The sequence below is a fragment of the Ictidomys tridecemlineatus genome, unplaced genomic scaffold, assembly GCF_052094955.1.
Source record: "Ictidomys tridecemlineatus isolate mIctTri1 unplaced genomic scaffold, mIctTri1.hap1 Scaffold_237, whole genome shotgun sequence".
Lineage (NCBI taxonomy): Eukaryota > Metazoa > Chordata > Mammalia > Rodentia > Sciuridae > Ictidomys > Ictidomys tridecemlineatus.
In genome coordinates, this window is record NW_027522047.1 from 49,744 (window position 1) to 69,400 (window position 19,657).

General features: G+C 43.9%; 1 pseudogene; it reads right to left on the bottom strand.

Moving 5' to 3' along the window:
- Positions 1 to 15,051: 15,051 nt before the first annotated feature.
- On the bottom strand, positions 15,052 to 19,322 carry LOC144373114 (CGG triplet repeat-binding protein 1-like; annotated as a pseudogene).
- Between the last annotated feature and the right edge of the window lie 335 nt (positions 19,323 to 19,657).

Below are 19,657 nucleotides of genomic sequence, written 5' to 3' on the forward strand. Positions count from 1 at the left end.
GGGCCAATCCTGAGCTCCCAAGGAGATTTGCTTATGAGTGGAGGCAGTCCTGAGCCCAGCCCAAGTATCTGTGAGGCGTCAGGTGGTGGCAGGTAGAAACTGGGCCTTCCCTAGGACCAGGCTCCTGGGCAGAGCTGGAACCCAAGGTAGGCCTGGCTCCATCCCACCTCCAGCATGGTGTGGCAACCTCCTCCTGGCACTCCCCAGGCCTCACTAGGCCTCCTCACTCTGCTCCTGAACCAGCAGGCCAAGGGGCCTTTAAAAAAAAAACACAATTTATATATGCTCTATCCAAGTGCATCAATGCATTCTCCTGGCATGTATAACTGATTTAAGCTAATGAAGAAAATTAAAAAGTAGATCAGCAATTAGGACTTTGTCCAACATGTGGCTAGAATCAACTAATCTTCAAAACCATGGAAAAAAGGAGACAGATCAGGTCACCCTACAACGTGAAATTTTCCAGTGATTTTCCATCTTGCTCCATATAAAACCCAAACCCCTACAAGGACCCACAGGGACCACTGGAAATGACTCATTCCACAGCCTGCAGAGCCATGCCAGCCCCCTAGATTCGTTAGGGCACTAGTGCCTGCCATTTACTCTCCAAGGGTGTCATCTGGATTCCATGAGGTTAGGGATAATCTCAGGGTCCCCAGAGCCCAGCTTTGGGAAAGTCCCACAGTTCTCATCAAGGTGTTTGAGGTTCTCTGCACTGTGGTGTAATTAGTCAATTCCTTGGCCACTCATCTCTTTCCTCTATTGGATATCCCTGAGGACTCCTCAGCACAGGAAGCATGATAAGAGTGCTGCCACCAGCACGACTGAACCTGAGATTCCAGCTTGGGGTCATGACAGAGAATCAGCAGATCATGACCATACCCAGAAAACCAGATCATTACTGTACTGGAATCTTGTAGTGGGATGCAGAACCCCACAGGTATGCTCGGGGTCAGTGCAGTCACCCACAGGTATGCTCGGGCTGAGTCTGCCAGGAAAAAAGCCTTACAAACAGGAGGACAGTCAAAGAACCCTAGGAGTTTAAGGAAAGGCAGGACATTTAGGAAAAGCTCGCTCCACCAGATTGGTGTTGATTCTGGAAAGAGGACAAAGATGACAGGAGTACGTGGATGCACAAACTAATGTGTCTTGAGTGTGAAAAAGAAAGTGCTTGAGCCTGGTGTCTTGTCACATGGAGGCTGAAGCAGAAATTCCAAGTTCAAAGTTGGCATCAGCAACTTAGCAAGGTCATAAGCAATTCGGTGAGGCCCTACTCTAAATCAAATACAAAAAAGGTCTGGGGATGGAGCTCAGTAGTTAAGCTCCCCAGGGTTCCATCCCCAATACAATAAAAACAAATAATGTGGTAGAACCCAGAGAAGAAGATCCCATTGAAATCCATTTCAATAGCTATATGCAGCACTCAGGTGTTGTTCTCCTAAGTGTTAGGTGCAGGACAGGCTGAATAAGTTGTCTGCAGGGTATGCCAAACAAAGTTAGCTGCAGGCCGACCTGACCACTCAACCTCTGTCTGGTTCTTTATCTCCTGTTTGCTTCAAGCCCCCACTCAAGGCTGAATGCTTGCAAACCCAGAGACCCTGTTAGATTTAGGAAGCACAGCAGAAGGTCTATAAAAGCCTTCCCCTGCCAGCCCCCCCCCCCACTTTTCTTTCTCTCTTTTCTCCTCTGTTGCACTGCTGCAGTAAAGATCTCTTGGTTGCTCCAAGTGTTGTGGTTACTTTCCTTTCATTGGTGCCAAAAACCAGGAAGAGGGTTAAAACCCACTTTTGGATCCCTCTTCATTCAGAAGTGCCACTCACTGGATGGCCTGAACCCATTTTCTCTACCAGCAGAACTCCATCCACCACAGGACTTTGATTGGTGAGTTTCCCCTTCCTGGAGTCCTATACCCAATTGTGGTATCAGGAGGATTTGACCACTGATTGTCTGGCAAAACTCTTCACCCACCTGTGGGGAGGAAAACCCCCCACCACAGCCTTTAAGGCCATGGTGGCCCTGAGGGACTCCTTCCTCAGGCAGATTTGACTCTTGTGTTCAAAATCATTTCCCATCCCCTTCCCAGCTGGTAGTTTACCAGCATAGGCTTTGTAGGTCTCCCTCAAAGGACTGTGTAACCTCTCAGAACACATAACAGACAACTGTACATCACACCCCACCCAAACCTTCACGGTTTTGGTGGCTCTCATAAAGTCCTAGTCCTTGCACCTTTAAGACTCAGCCATTAGATGGAGGCTTACCCTCCCCTTCCTCTCTCTTCTCCTGCCTCTCTCTCTCTCTCCCCTCTTTCAGGCCCTGGGAGTCTCCGCCTCTCCAGGAGAGGTCCTGAAAAGCCTTGGCCAAGGTGTCCCATGGCCCAGCTCCAACCAGGATGAAAGCCTCCTTGACTGTAAGGATTCTTTGATGACCAGTCTTTGTAGCTCGAACCTGCCACTAGGCACTCCTGATTTTTGGCTCTAGGGGGTATACCCCTTTTGCCAATAAATCAGTTTGCTCCTTCTCTCTTATACTATCTTTGCATCTCCTTCCCTCTCCCCTTATGTTTATGTCTCCTTCCTTCTACCCTATACTGTGTTTGCAATCCTCTTCCCACCTCCTTATACTGCGTTTGCCACATGGATAATGGGTCCTCTTTACCTGTTGATGCTCCCCTACAATGCCGCCTGGATAACTTCAAACCCTCTCCTTGACACCAGACATTGAACCCCCAAAATTGATCAAATATATCATTCAGGCCTGGCCCACTTATCCCTTAGACAACCAAAGAAATTGTCCCTCTTTTGGGTCCCTGGATCCCTCCATTCTAAGGGATCTCTACAATTACCATGAGCATTTGAAAAAAATTGTAGAGATTACTATTTCCGAGCTTTCTTCTTGCTCTGATTCAATCCTGATCTCTGCACCTCTTGCAAACCTCTACAGATTTTTTTTGCTTGCAAACTAGCCCGTACAACCACCAATCCCCAATCTTCTCCTCCTCCAAACTCGTCCACTACTTTTGACCTTCTTGATGAATCTATCACCTGCACCCTGTCACCAAAAGAGGAGACAGCAACTAGACCAATGGTCTCCAAGGGAAATGTTCAGTCAAGTATGGCCTTGGCTCCTTCCCCTTGCAGGACCCCTATTTGTCCTCTTTATCTTTCTCCTAATAGGACCATGTCTGTTAAATTGCCATCTCCCCTGCCTCAATAACCTGCTTTCTCCCCTCCCTTTACTAGATCCAAAACCCAAACTACCACCCTTCCTCAAACCATAGCCCCCTTGCTGAGGTAGAAGGTACTGAAGTTATCCCTCCACCTACTCACTCCTCTCTTCTCCTGTCAGTGCCCACACTGGGTCCAACTAGGTCCTCTTACCAGCTAACCCAAAGCTCAAACTAGCTGAGGAGAACCCTCGGACCCCTATCCAAAATTTGATGAAAATGGCCTTTAAAGTTGCTTTATCATCACTAAAAACAAGGTTACTAAGAATTAAAGTCCCTTACAGGCTTTTTGATATATTCACTCCCAACTTCCCCTCTGCTCTACCTGTTCTACTGCTCAAGTTTTCCTTGCTAGGGAAAATCCCAGGCCCCTTTTTAATTATTCTTTTACATCTCCTTCCTCATTCTCAGATCCATGGGAGATGCTCTCAGCCCCACCTTCCCATTTTCCCCCTTCCTATCCAGTCCCACAGAAAAGTCATAACTGACCTTCTACAGAATCTTTACCATGGCTGATTTTAGGATTGTCAGCAAAGAGTCCCTACAGAAAAGTTCAATGGAGATAAATTTCCTCTTTTCATGTTGCCCTGTTTTACTTGGCCACTGGATGGAAAAAAATCAGCACTCCAGGTTCTGGACACCCCCTTACTAGTGTTTTCACAAAAAATGTAAACAAGGCCTCTGGACTTGAGTTGGGGCTTCACAGTGATGGCTACATTTCTAAGATAAGGGATTTACCAACTGGGCTCCATGGTAACAGCTGGCAGGCAGAGGGAAGAAAGGGAAGAAGAAGTTCTCCCCTTCTCAGGTGTCCTTGAAGGGTTAACTTGCCCGAAACAGAGAGAGAAAAAATGCTTTTTTTGTGAACTTCTGAAGACTGTGAACTTCTGAGCCCCTCCCCTTACATGCTGTGTGAAAAATTCTGAAACTACCTAAATTTGGGGTTCAAGGGATAAATTGATTACAGCAGAAGCTTTGCTCTCTGAATCTGGCTGCAACTAAATAAAACTCTTTCCCTATCTCCCATGCTATCTTATGTGCCTTGCCTTGCTCATCCGTTCAACAACATAATTCTATACATTTAAACATTGTTTATGTTTTTATGAAGTGGTAAATAGATGTGATTAATTGTGTACCTCAAATAACAAAATATCCCTTATTAAAATGGAATAACTTGCCTAAATTTAGAAATTTACAAGGATTGTTTCAAAGAGTAAATAAAGAAGAGTTAACAGATGATAAAGAGTAATTAGAAGGTTCTAAATATGGATTTAATAGAAGAAAAATGTGTTTCTGGATTAGAGAGTCTATGTGATTAAATAAATAAGAGGGCTTAAGCAACTGATAAAGAAGGTCTGTGTAAGTTGCTTATATATGTAAGTTTTTTGAGCAAGTAATCTTGATGAAATTAAGGATTATACAACTATGGTTAACAACAACTGTTATTTTTCAATATTGTAATATGTTATTTCTTTAAGATCTGAACTTGATTAATATAAAAACATCAATGTAATTGTGGTACTATTACTCTTTTTTGTATATTAAATGTGTTCATATATTCCAGGTATATAAGTCTTTAAGATAGAAGCTTTAAAAAAATACATCAAGCTGATGTTTTCCAAAAGGTTGCATGGTAATCTTAGGCTTATAAAAATAACATATTGGAGATTTATTTATATCATTAATTTTGTATAACTGGAACTGTTATCAATAAGATTAATATAAAGTTCTATAAACTGGGGTACAATTTAAATGTAATATCATATTGTGTTACCTAGTATTCATGCGACATCAAGCAACAATATATGGAAACTTTATAATATGATATTTAAAAACAAAGATCAGCTTCAATACTAGAACACTTTACCTAAGATCTATAAAGAGCCTCACCTTATGTGAGATAAAGCTCTGCCTCCCATGTTACTAAATGTCAGAATGACTTTGCTAGATGTTTAAGATCAAAACTTAAAATTAAAATTAAATTAAAATGGCCAAGAAAACCAATATTTGCCCTTACCCTCTGAGTCAGTCTGAATCTAGGGAACAGAGAACTCTCTAAAGAGCTTTTCAACTCTGGGCCACATAACCTCCTGATCAGGGAGATTAATGAGACCACTGGAGAATGAAAAGCCAATTAGTGCACTTGCTGTGAATACGTGAATACGAGGGTCATTGGAGTCAGGAGTCATTCCTGATGCTTCCAAGGGAAGCCACATTGTCAAGCAAGATCTGGACCCATCTTAGCGTAAATGGCACTAGCAGAACTAAGAAGCTGCTCTCAAGTTCCTCCACAAGTGAACCCTACGGGAACTCGGCTGAGGCTGACTCTTAACAATAGATAGAAACAAAGTCAATTTTGACAGCTTGATCTTAAACACCTACCAAAAATAGTTAAGCCAAAACACAGTCATTCCTAGGAGTAATGAAGGACAAGAACAGCTAGAAAAGAGGAGACAGCAACTAGGCCAATGGTCTCCAAGGGAAAGGTTCAGTCAAGTATGGCCTTGGCTTCTTCCCCTTGCAAGACCCCTATTTGTCCTCTTTATCTTTCTCCTAATAGGACTATGTCTGTTAAATTGCTGACAAAATTTCCTGAAAGATCAGATACACAAATTCACCAACCAGTCAGCCAATCAACTACTTCTTTAAGACTACCAGCCCCTGATGCCCAAGACAGAGACCTATGACTCATGACCAACTCCTCCAGCTCCAGAGACTCTGCCTCCACCTAAAACCCTCCCTAAACCCTTTTCCAGATTTTACAACTCCTCTTTCACTTCCTAGGAATGAGAACTACTTTTTGGCAGGTCCACTCTGCTTGTTCTGTCTGCTCTACAGCATCCCCACAAAGAAGCAACAAACCTAAATTCCCCACACATCAGATGAGGAGCCACCACCCAGGCAAAGACTGGTAGATCAACTTCACTCACATGCCTAGGCACAAAAAGCTTCACTACCTACTTACTTTGGTTGATATTTTTTCAGGTTGGATATAAGCCTTCCCTACCTCCAGGGAAATTGCTAACATTGTCACCTCCATCCTCATTGAGGAGGTAATTCCCAGGTTTGGACTTCCTGCCTCCATTCAGTCAGACAACAGTCCAGACTTCACTTCTCAGGTTTTTCAACTATTCTCCAAATGCCTCAACATCACTTGGAGGCTCCACATCCCCCACCAACCCCAATCCTCCGGTAAGGTTGAGAGGCTTAACAGCATTCTCAAGGATCATCTCATTAAACATGCTATTGAACTCAGGCTGTCCTGGCCCAATCTCCTGCCATTGACCCTCACCTGAATTCAGGCAGCCCCCAGAGATCCCTCAGGCCTTAGTCCCTTTGAGCAACTCTATGGGTGCCCTTTCTTAACCACCCAAAGCTATCCAATCACTCCTCCTCCTCTTGTATCCTATCTGTCCTATCTCACACTTCTACACAAACTCCTAAGGGAACACGCAGACTGATGCCTTCTTGCGCCATTCAGTGCCGCAATCCCAACACAACCAGGAACTGAATTAGATGCTCTTCAACTGGATGACGCAGTATTACTCCGGGAACTGCATCCTCAATCGTTGGAACCTCACTGGATGGGACCCCATACAGTCATAGGTACTACCCCAATAATGGCCAAGCTTTTGGACCACTCTCCCTGGTAACATGTCTCTCACCTTAAAAAGGCATCTGTTCCAAATGTCCAGTCCTGGACTCCCACCACACCCACCAAACTCAAGATTTTTTGCCAATTCTCTGCTTTTTTACTAATCATTAATCTCATTCAAGTTTCTATCCCAACCACAGATGGCGCTTTAACATCCAAGCGACATGGTACCAGGATGACACCACTCACTCTCAGTTTATGGGTCAAGGTGATTGCCCTTCCACTGGCTGCAATCAGGCTGTCACCATTAACAATACTGGATTCAACCAAGCCACCTCCGATACTTCCTAAAGTCCCTACAATGGGACCAATGGCTGATACCGAAGATCTCCTCCACTCAGAAATGGTTTGATGCTGTTGACAACCTATGGCTTCAAGGAACCTTTATGGACTTTGCCCCTTCTGAGATAACTGTCTATAGCCACTGGATGTTATTTCTAGCTGCCTTGGTGTTCCAGACCTGTCCCCCGGACATTCCTCCACTTTCCCTCCTAGGTTCCACACCTCCCATCATTAAGCAGGAAGTAGCCAGATGATTTTACACCATCCCCATATCAACTAGAAAAACAAAAAGGGAGAAATGTTAGGTGCAGGTCAGGTTAAACTAAGTTGTCTGCAGGGCAGGCTGAACAAACCTTAGCTGCAGGATAACCCATGCACCCAAACCCCCATCTATCTGGTCCTTTATCACCTGTTTGTGTCAAGTCTGAACACTCAACCCCACTCAAGGCTGAGCACTCAACCCCCCACTCAAGGCCAAACACTTAACCCCAACTTGTGCCAAGAAGGCAGCTTGCAGACCCAGAGACATTATTAGATTTAGGCTATAAAAACTCCCTCCTGCTGGGCCTCTCTCTCATGCTTTCTTGTTCTCACTCTGTCTCTCTGTCTCTCTCTCTCTCACTCTCTCTTGCTCTTGCTCTCCCTTTCTTCTCTGGCTTTCACTTTCCCTCTCACTCTCTCTTCTCCTCTCCTCTCCTCTCCTCTCCTCTCCTCTCCTCTCCTCTTCTCTTCTCTTCTCTTCTCTCTCTCTCTCTCTCTCTCTCTCTCTCTCTCTCATTGCTCTCCCCTCTTTCTTCTCTCTTTCCCTAGTCTTTCTCTGTATCTCTTTATCTCCTCTTTTGCACTGCTGCAATAAAGATATCTTGGTCACTTTGAGTTTTATGGTCACGTTCCTTTCATAAAGAAGTCTCCTTCATATTGCCTCCTGGCTGCAAATTTATCCTCGTTCTATAAATATGGCATCTACTCTTCATCTTAATAAGGCAATTATGGAAGTCATTGATATTTTATAGTCTTCTCTATATGAAGCTTTAATAATTATTTTTTAAAAGATAAAATGCAAATTTTATTTGTTCAGTTGGTTACAGAAAAATATATCTTCAGATACTCTCTATGCCATACACTATGTATAGTACCATCTGTGCCTTATCACCATCTAAATTATATCTAGTATAATTTAAATCAATTCTTTTAGCACATCCGACAAAGGGATATAAATAACAGGAATGCAGACAGACACAGGACACATACCAGCAACACACATGTGCACATGGCCCTTCTGACAACCCAGACCAGACAGTGCAGAGGAAGGGGCCAGCAGGGGGCTTCATGCCTGTGCTGCAGTTCCCACCCAGCTCCCAGGGCCTGAGAGATGCCGGGAGGTGGCGTGTCCTGGCTGAGGTCATCCTGGCAGGCTGGGGAGCCTCATGTGTAAGCCAGCAGAGGTCTGGGAATAGCAGTAGCATTTGCAGAGGAGAGGCCTCATTCCCAGGTCTTGTTTATGCTTTCAGGAAAGGGCATTTGAGGCTGGCTCCCTCTCTTCCTGCTGGGCCGAGGGCGGCTCCTGGGCTCAGGCTGCCATTGGCAGGGCCTGGTCACCAAAGGAGCCGGCAACTCACTAGTTTTCAATGTAGAGTAGGAGCCGGGCCGTTCACAACATCTGTCAGGAACACTTTTCCCTCTTCCCCAAACAAAGGCGTACACAGTCTCTATTTACAGGGAGGTGAGCAAAGGAGTACTTGGAATAACAAAATGTCAGGCCTCTGAACAGAAACACAGCCAGGTCCAGGTGGGCCTCACACGTGGCTCGGGTCTGCCTCAGCAGCCTGCCTGCCTTCATTACTCAGAGCCCATTTTTAAAAGAGTCCCAATAATATAAGACTATAATTCACAATCCAGACAGCCAGCCTCTTTGGGTGTGTTTTTTTGCCGTTCACAGAATTAGCCAATCATTGTCACCTAGCGAATCCGATTAGGTGTAATCCATACTAATGTTCAAATTAAATCACAGAAAGCAATTAACTCTGCGAAAATGGGCTGGTGAAAAATGATAAGGTTGGTCAAATAGTTTCACTGTGCATAATTGTGTTTTTAAAACTGCTTGTCTCTACACAGTAATTAAATCATTTACATTTCAAATGGAGTGTGCCCAGCTCGGTTGCTTGGCTCTGCACCTCCGTGTTTGGGGCTCTACCAACAGTTTGCTGTCCAAGCCTGCATTTCTGGGAAGCCAGCTGGTGCCAGAGCAGGAGTGGATGCCTGCTCAGAAGAACTGGCTTTGCCCAGTGCCCTCCCAAATTTGGGCCCCTCCCACCCTTCCTTTCTTCTTTCCCATATTTGTATTTGTGCAAGGGGCATTTTAAACCATCATCAAAACTTTGCTGACAACACAAGACACATCTGTTACTTCTGATCCTATTAACCCAAACACAGCATCAGGAATGTGGGGTCATTATTGTTCACGAGGATCAGTAAATATCTGTCTTCATCTTTTTTACCTTATTATTTTTTAACCTACAGGGAGGTGTTAGCCAACTTCACTGACTGCTTGCTGAGCACACACCAGCTCTGGAACAAGGCTGTCCACGAGTCTTTCTCACCTCACCAGGAATGAACTGCTATGTGGCTCCAGGGAATGTTCCCTGCATTCTTCCGGTGGAACTGAAATCTGAAAAATCCACAAGCAAACTCCAAAGTCAAACTGGACCCAAGAGGGTTGTTCCTGCTGGGGAACTTTTCTCGGAATGGATAAAGTCACTTCACAGTAAGCAGCTCTCCTAAGGCTGTCTTCCACCTTTGCCTCCAACCCAGGAACTCAGGGTCCGACTGGGGAGAAAGTTCAAACTTCGTGGCAATACGCAATCAGGGGGCTTCATGGCTCAAGGTGGGGCTGAGATCTGCTTCCTGGGGAGAAACTAACCCCAGACCCCAGGCTAATTCTGTAGTGGCCACCAGGAAGCAACCTGTCTCATGTTTCACTGCCTCGGAAGTGGAGGTTTATTTACTGGGGCTCCAACAGGGGAAGCTCCCCTCCTGCACAAGACATGGAGCCCTGAGCCCTGGAAAAGGGTCTGGAGAGGACAGGGAGGACAGGATGTAGTCGATGCTGAACTTGATGTCTTTGTGGCCCTCTTTTCCCAGGGCGCCAGGGCGGGCGGGGGCCAGGGCCTCGTGGCCCAGGGCAGGCGCTCCGTCTGAGGCCGGAGACCCGCGCGCGGCGAGTTCAGATGGACCCAGGGACCCCTCAGCGGCCTCAGTGCGTAGTGCCCTCGGGCCCTCTCGCTTGGGGCCGCGTCGCCGGCGCCGGCGGCGAAAGTTGCCATTCTCGAAGAGGTCCAGCAGCGACTCGCAGCCGCCTGCAAACGTCCAGTAGTTGCCCTTTCCCTTCTTATGGCCCTCGGTCCTGGGCACCTTGACGAAGCAGCTGTTGAGCGACAGATTGTGGCGGACGGAGTTCTGCCAGGCACGCTGGTTGGCGCGGTAGTAAGGGAACTTGCGCATGATGAAGTCATAGATGCCGGACAGGGTCACCCTGCCCGCGGGGCTCTGCTGGATGGCCATTGCGATCAGCGCGATGTAGCTGCGGACAGGGCGTCAGGCAAGCGGGCACCGTGCAGGGCGCGGGGAGCCAGGCAGCCTTCCCGCCCGGTGGGCGAGGCCGACTGCTCCGCCTCCCCAGGCAGCCAGCGCGGGGTTGGAGGGGGAAAGGGAAGCGCTGTCCTGGCTAGAGACCCCGTGCACACAGCTCTGGCTTCCACCCAGACCCTGGGACCTCTCCTGCACTCGGAGTCCCGCCGGGTGGGAGATCCAAGCTGCTTTCTCGGCTACCCCCCCAAAGTGCGCGTGGTGTGTTCTCTCCCAGAGCCCGCCCCAGGGAAGAAAGCCCCTCTCTCCCTCCACCCCGGACAGTCTCTGGCTTCGCAGCCCCTGGCTGTCCCCAGAGCCCCGCCACCGGCCTCCTCAGGCACTTGTATGCGGGCCGCGTGAGCCGCTTTTCCTCCTCTGAGCTGCCGGCTGGGTAGTCGTTGGTGTCATAGTTTTTAATAATTATTTTTATTTTCTGTCTTTCCTGTATCAAATAAATTAAATGGTTTACATAGTAGTACCAAATGTATGACCATAATTTCATAAACATTATTATTAATGAAAATTCAGAATATACTTAACTTGGATCAGTTATGCCTTGGCACATGTCAACATTTATCAAGGACAAAGTAATATTAAAATTAGAAGCAAAAATAATATTCTTATGTCTTTGCAGTTACTTTCACTTTGGTTATTAGTTTGTATTCTTTTAAATGAGTATAGGAACGCCTATCCTTAGAAGAACACAGATATTTGAAAAAAGAAATTACGCATACTTTTACGAGGACTAAGTAGATAGAACTAAAAAATAATAGAGAAAATCAGAATTGCAGATAGTATCCCACAGTATTTTCAAAGAACTCTGTTATAAACCAAAAAGCTTAATGAGCCAGATTCCAACTGAGAGTACAACGTTACACTAATGTTCCACATTTCAAATACATTTATTTACTTCTCTTTTCTGAGTTAATGAAAACAATTTCACAAAATCTCCAGAACATTCTCCAGGACTTCCATTTGACAACATAATAATGAATGTTGAAATACATAGAGTTGAAGACACCTACTAGTAGAAAAGTGTCACAGTGGGATTTACTTTCTCTTCCCTAGGAACAGGGCTTCATGATTAATCAACGACACTCAGTGAAAGGTAGCTGTGGTTAGGATGTTGAAGTATCTCAAGGCACATATGTTAAAGGCTTGGTCCACAGGGCAGTGTGATTGTGAGGCAGTGCAAGTTTTGAGAGGTCAGGGTAATGGGAAGTTCTCAGGTCACAGTACATTTCCCCAGAGGAGATTGTAGGCCGGGTCTGTGCTCTAGTGTTTCCTAGCCCATGAGGTGAGCAGCTTGCTCTGCCATGTGCTTACATCATATTGTGATTCCCTTTCTAGAGGGGCAAAACAGGGGTCCTTAGTTCTTGGGTTAGAACATCCAGAATCATAAGAAAAATCAACATTTTGTCTATAAATGCCAGTTATCTCCGGTATTTCATTGAAGTCATGGGAAGCTGACTAATAGAACAGTTGATTTATTATTTTACAGTTGGGTGAAGGTTCTATTCTGTCAGGAAAGTCTTCCCTCTTAGGTCTTCCACTAGAGAAGCAAAATTAGCACATGTGTGATCTGCTGTGTGCTGCAATCAGCAAGAAATGGCTCAGAACCTGCAAGAGCCTTATGTTCTATGGAAGTTGAATTCTTTCCGTTCTTTTTTTGCTTCAGAATCTTCCACCTGTGCTTCTTGCTTATGATATCTTGAAGCTGGTGATGCTACTGCTATTTGTCAGAGGCAAATCAGTACCAGCTACATTTCTTTCAGTGTCTGTGAAATAAACAACATCCTCTCATTACCAACTCCTTTCTGGATTTAGTGCTCCACAGAAAAGTTTTGAGCTCTCCCCCTTTTACTAATATCCAACTTTAGAAACTTCTACATTTCCACTCCTCTAGCAAGGCTGATGTGTGAAAATGACAGGCAGCACTGGTTGAGCCTGATTATCAGGTTACAATCAGGCACTTGGTTCACTCATCCCACAGACTTTTTGGAGCATCATTGTGGCAGGGGCTATGACACTCCAGTGAAATCTCTTCCTCCAGGAGTTGCCCCAAGAACCTGGGGCATTGTCTCAGAGGGCTTTGTTTCTGAGAGACTAGAGTCAGGCCAAGAGGAGGAAGCCTCAGGTTCATCCCGACTGGCTAGATATCTCTGCAGCTGCAGGTAAATGGAAGGGACCCTTGGACTGTCGGGCCCAGAGGATTTCTGGACTGGACTTGGTGCCAGGCAGTGGCAAAAGTAGCAGCAACAGCAGCAGCAGCTGCAGCCACCAAAGTGGGCCTGGCTGGTGCAGAGGGTGCACCATGCTGGAAGCTCCCTTGCTCTCTTGCTCCTTCCCTCTGTCACCCATGTTCAGGTACTCTCTCCCTGCTGCCCTCACCAAAAAGCAACAGATCCACCCACCTGCCCTTAGCCTTCATTCTGACCAGGTTGCAATAATCTCCAGAATTTGCTTTCTAGGAATGGAGGGGCACCCGGTGGAAGGATGTGGTGGAGCTCAAAGTTCCCATAACCCGCCTAGCTGCTTTGGATATTCCACTGCCCTCATATGTCCACAGTGGCTGCTCCCTAGGGCTGCTGGGAACCCAGGCAAATTCGCTGACTGGGCCAACTTTCAGCGGGGCCAGGACCTGGAGAAGCAGGATGGGAGGGCAATGCCGCTGGGGCTGGTGCTACCTGTGTTGATCCTCGCGTCCTCCTAGTGCTCGCCAGCCCTCCAGCCCTCCCAGGTTCGCTGCACCTGCAGAGTCCAGAGTGGGCTGGCACCAGGAGGCAGGGTGTTCTGGCACTAGGCCTGCCTGGTGAGACCAACTGCAGGCAGCGCCGCCTAGCGGTACTGCAGGGTGGTGCTGGCAGGCTGGTGACAGCTGGGTCCAGGGCCCTGGAAGGAGCAGGAGTGCCCAGAGGGCACATTAGACAGGCCACCAGCAGAACCACTCTGCACTTGCAGGGGCTGAAGGAGTTGGGGCCGCTTGTGCTGAAAAGAACATGCCCTCATGGGGTTCGGTCCTAAGGTCTCCCCTCCTAACGTGACCACTGAGCTGCTCCTTGTGTTGAATCTTCCTGGGATGCCACCAGGTCAGGAAGCCCCTAGGATGACTGGCACACGGTGACGTCATTGGGCTGTCAGTCTGCCTGTTCTGTGACACCCACAAGTATGTCGACAGCAGCCAGGATGGCATAGCAGCCATCAAGGGGGACCCTTGGCACGCAAAGCCCAGAAAAACCCATGGAGGACACACACCAGTGCACTCTTCTGCCAGAGCCTAGGATCTCCAGGCCTTTGACTCCGAAGTGGATGGATGTGAGACACTTCCTTTCTATGTGCCGGACTTTCCCCATGCTCTGCAGTCATTTCACCAGGGTATTGTTCAAATATTTCGGCACTTCCTTCACAAGAATTGAAACAGGGTGAGAGGATTTTTGAGTGGAGTGCATTGAGTTCATGCCTTGCAATAATTGTGAGCATCCTTTCTTCTTCAAGAATAGGCAGAAGAAGATGTTTGAGATGTTTGAGGACAGTGACTGTCTGGAAATCAAGTCATTGTCATGATTCCTTGTGTGGGTTGCCGAAAATCGGAGCATCTGGAGGATCAAAGTTCGTGAGCCTCTTTGTCGTTCTCTCTTGTCTTTTCTGTTCTTTTCTTTTTTCTTTCTTTTTTGTTCCCACATATTGTGTCCAGGTATGATTGTCCACCAAGGGTGGGGTGTTAGTCTGCCTATTCTTGAAGAAGAAAGGATGCTCACAATTATTCCAAGGCCTGAAATCAAAGGAGAACTTGCACCAGAATTTGTTCTATAGTACCTTTCTGAGGCAGGCTCCCTGGCTGAATGTATAATTAGGAGGCCTAATACTAGTTGTCAGCATGGAAGTCAAATTCTATGTGAGCTGAGCAAGCTAGAGGTGATGAAAAAAGAGAGCTGGTCCTCGGCACTGCCTTTTCTCCCTTTTCTCTGTTTAGCATTTGTACCATTTGATGTTTCTTTGAGAAAATGAGGAAGAGCTGGTGCAGGGATATCTTAGTTGTTCTCATTTGAGTGAGCAGCCATGGCAGGTATTGACAAACGTGGCTGATTTGTAAGCTATTCATCTGGTCACAACTCTTTGGATACATTTTTTTTTTCTGAAACAACTTTTTGAAATTTATTTCTAAAAGTCACAAAGACAAAACCTCATTAAAAAGCAATACATTTATACTAAGGATACATGCATAAGCAAAACAACAACAAAAAATAAGCACAGAATACAAAAATTAACATAGTAAAATTTTAATTAATACAGTATTCCGGATACAAGTAAAATACCACTAGATAAGAACTGTATTTACCTCAGAAATCTATGATAGTAAGGGTTGATATAAACCAAGGTTTAAAAGAGCCACTTGACTATTCACATTTTAATCAGTGCTGACCAGAAGCTAAAGCAATTTTAGGTAATATTTTAAATGAAATTACAGAACTAACCTTCCATGTAAATCAATCAAATTAACATGTTTAAAGGTTATCTGCCCTCATTAAATGGCAGTTGAAGTGAGTCAAAACAGAGAGCCCTTACAAAGACTAAGCATCAATGGTAAACTGTGGCTTTTGTTTTGGGCCATCTTAAATTTTATTTTGCTTGTAGGTATTTTCCATTAAGATACACACACAAATTCTTTTAGGCAAAAGTTTTAACACGGAACTTTCAGAGTGGCCATCTTACCAATTGTACTTAAAATAGCTTTTAAAAAATTAATACTTCAGAATAATCCCAAACTGATACTTAGGTGATTACAACAGGTAAGATGCAGAACTTTTTTAAGGTTTGCTGGTCCCTGAAAATTCGGTAGGTCAAATGCATTAACTGGAAGTAGCATTTGAGGGAGAAAAAAAAAGCCTTAATCAAAGATGATAATGGATAAAGTAACTATATATGTAGGCTCTCATACAAAATCTTTCTGAATTTTCACCCTGTAAAAATGATTACAATGTCCTTCAGGCTTGTTATATGCCCCATATAATCAAAAAGAAACCAATTAAATGTTCAACATTTCAACAAGCTAGGAACTATTTACTGTAAGCATATAGTGAGATTCTGGAAGACATACTACCATACTTTGGGAAAATACTACTGACATGTAAGCATGTGTTGAAGGCAGTTTATAAATGAAACATTACAAATCTTATGTTTATGCATACAACTTATAAAACAGAAAAAAGTTGCTATTTTTCCAATAGGATAGCATCACACTAACACTATATAGTTAAGATTGAAAGCTTCTGTACACATGTTCACTCTACCTCCAGAGCCTCTTGGACATTCTCATTTGTTACCTAACATATGCCAATCATGGTTTCATGGATCTTTATCAGTTTGAGCAGGCTAAAACAATCATTCTTATTTAACCACAAGACAAAGTTAACCAGTTTCAGGGAATGAACGGTTCATAATCAGTAAAGAAACACTAATATTACCCCTTCCCCCCACTTTAGGATGGAAAAGTCTTCTAAGGACATGATATAATCTTAACAGAATGGACTAATTCCCTAGATACAGTGAATGTGGGAACAGTCAGGAGCCTGAAAGAACACAATAAAATACACAGGACCTAAATTATCATCAAATAAGAAATAACTGCTAGAAACTCAAATGTGAATTACTGATTTTTCTAGTGTAACATCAGTCAGTTTGCTGGGGTCTAATTTGGTCTTCCACTACATAGTTAATAGTAGTGCAAATAATACTCAAACAACAGGGAGTAGTCTAAATCACAAGGAGTTTCAAAAAATTGGAATGATTGTATATATAAATTTATTTTTGTATTCTGAAAATGTTCTAGATAACTCAATTATTTTCCTAGCTTCTTAGATCTTCTACCATATTAAAAAATTCAAATTAAACATGGTTGCCTGCAAATTCTTTTCAAGAAGTAAAAGCAAAACACATTTTGGTTGTTTTGCTGCTGGTCTCCTTGTGTATGTGCTTTACCAATAAGAGCACTACTCTAAGCATTTATTGTGCTACTTTAACATAACCAAACATGAGAAAAATTAAAAGTTCAAATTTTGACAAAGTGATTTTGGTAGCAGGCTTTTAAAAATGAAAAGAAAATTTAATATTAGATAGCCACTCTGACCATTTGAATTAGGAACTTAAATTTTTAAGACATTTAAGATGTTTAGTATTTTCTTACTCACTTTGTTTTTTTCTTTTTTTAAATGAAGATATATGGTAAAAATGACCTCAAAGATAACTCCCTCTAAAAGTAACATAGGGCATCATTTGTCACTGCTTTGTAATAGAAATAAATTTTATCAATATTTTTAACTTGAATGTTTTCAAACAACTACCAATTTTTAATAAAGCTCTGGTTCAAGTTTTCAGCTGTTAAATTTTTAAAAACTATAATTTGGATCTCTGATGGAGAGAACTTAGCTGGGCTACAGTACTCTGACAATCCTATAGGACAGTGAGGTTCAGGAAGAGATCATTTTCTGAACATGGTTGACCTTTAACAGAACTGATTATTTCCTCACCCAAACAGCTATGCAGGATACTGCTAGATCTCCACTACAAAGTCTCACCAGATTTTCCTAGACAATTGTTTACCATTCATGTTTAAAAACCTTATACCACCAGAGGCAAAGCAGATAAAAAGAAAGTAAGTAAACTTGTTTCTAGTCTAGTCTATTTACCTAAATAAACTCTTATAAAATTTTATGGAAAAATTAAAAGTGTAGAAAGCAATTTCTTTATTATTTATCTGTCAGCCAAAAAGTTACTACTAATTCTCCATAAAAAAAGGAAACTCAACCACGAAATATCTACCAGTTTAAATTAAAACATCAGTCCTGAAGTGACACCAAGACAAATTTAAGATGATGCTTAAAATGAAAGCTATGGTTCAAAAGTTTGTGTTTATAATAAGAGACTAAAATCTTGTCACTGCAAAATCCCCAATATTTTTTTTGGCACTGACATTAAAAGAAAGATTTTAGTCTTTTGGTCACTAGAAGCTGCTAACTAAATACAAGCCTGAAAAAGGGGGGAGAAAAGAATGAGGAATTGAAGGGTACTTAGGTAAGTATTTCATATACAAATAAAACTGTTCAAAATAAACAATCGTTTCTACTAGGGATCTGAAGATATAAGAACAGTTTCCCACCATCTCTTCCATTTTGAAGAGGATCCTCTAATCAGAAATAATTTCTTTAAGTTACTGTAAGTGGTGTTGCCTGGCAGCAGCTTCAATTTCCTAGGCTAGTCATCAATCCAAATAATTAAGTAATCTCACAAGGAATAATCATATATGGCAACAGGGTTAAAAAAGCAGGGCTGTTCTTTCATGCACAAACATTTCAGGAGAAAACCCATCAATTTTAAAGATAACCATCAGACTTCAGGTATCCTAGCACACTCTTATACCTAAGTTTTGCTTTATACCATTGGTGACTAAAATTAATTAATAGTAAGTTTTGCAGTGAGGTTTTTTTTCTTTCTTTTTTTTTTGCCTGCAACTATATACACATTGCAAAACTATTCTGCATCACATGATTTTAAATGAAATAAATATAAAAATGAACCACACAATCAACACATAACTTTAATACTCCACATTATTATCTTGATCACAAAGGTGGTAACCTCCTTGTCAACAATCTTGTGAGTTGAGGAGCTGATTCTCATTCTCATATCCATCAGGCAGATATGCTCTCCTCAGCTGGTCTGACTTAGGTATGGAGCCTCCATTCTTCACATGGCGAGACAGGAAAGCACGGACTGCTGGGTGATCGGCCTTCTCAAGGGGGATGTTGGCTTCCAGGCACATTTTCACAAAGTCCTGGATAACACTGACTTTCTCTGTTTGCGCAGTACTGTTGCACTGAAGAGATGCAGTTAGGGGCCTCTGCTTCTTTCTCACATTCTGCTCTTCAAATTCTGCCTTCCTCTTGGTATGGGTCTTTGACTTGAGGTGGTCACTGATTGCAGACTTGCGAACATGATTCAGAACCACATTGCAAGAAGTGCAGAAGAGTTTTCCTCCATCTTTGTGAAGCTCACCTCCAAACTCAGTGACACGATCCAGGGGTGTCACATACAAAGCAGTCTTAGAACGGTTTCGGGCAGGTGTGCTGTTACTACAAATCGTTCCATTTTAATCCTGAATTAGGTTCGGATTAGTTTCCAGTTTTTTTCCTTGATACTTAGTAGTGAAGGGTCTCCAGCGCAAAACCTGAGACACATCAAATCCTGGCACTTTCCGTTTATTCACACCCGGAGACGCCTTCAAATCAGTTTTTCAACAAGTGGTGGTGGGGAAATAGTTTCTGGGCTTGCACCCTATTTTCCCTGAGGTGCTGGGAAGTCATGCCTTTACGTAAGATCCGGGCCGCTGTTAGGGGAAGTGGACGAGATCCGGCCGGAAAGTAAAGAGGAAGAAAAGGAGGTGCAAGGGGGTGAGGGAGGAGGAGGAGGAGGAGGAGGAGGACCCGTCGCCGCCGACGCCGTTGCCCGCTCGAGCCCCGCGGCGGCCGCCGTGTCCCCCGCCGCCTGGATACATTTTTATTGTCTTTTTTGTTTTTGTTTTTTATACTTTCCAAACATGCTGTGTTGGGTTTCAGAGGCTGTTTTCTCTTCTGGTAAATACTTCTTTGAATCTTTGGAGAGTAGAAGTTAATTGGGCATCAAGAGCCTTAACCCAATCTGTGAATTACTCACCTGTTTGGATTGGTTGGAAGGTAACTGAAGGCAAGCAGGGTGCCTCCAGACCTGGAGGAGGTCTGTCTTTTTGGTCAAGGCTGTGGGATATCTATCTGTAAGTAAAAAGTAGAAATCTCTTTCTCTGCTTCTTGATCATCCTGTCAGCTACTTCCCTCTGC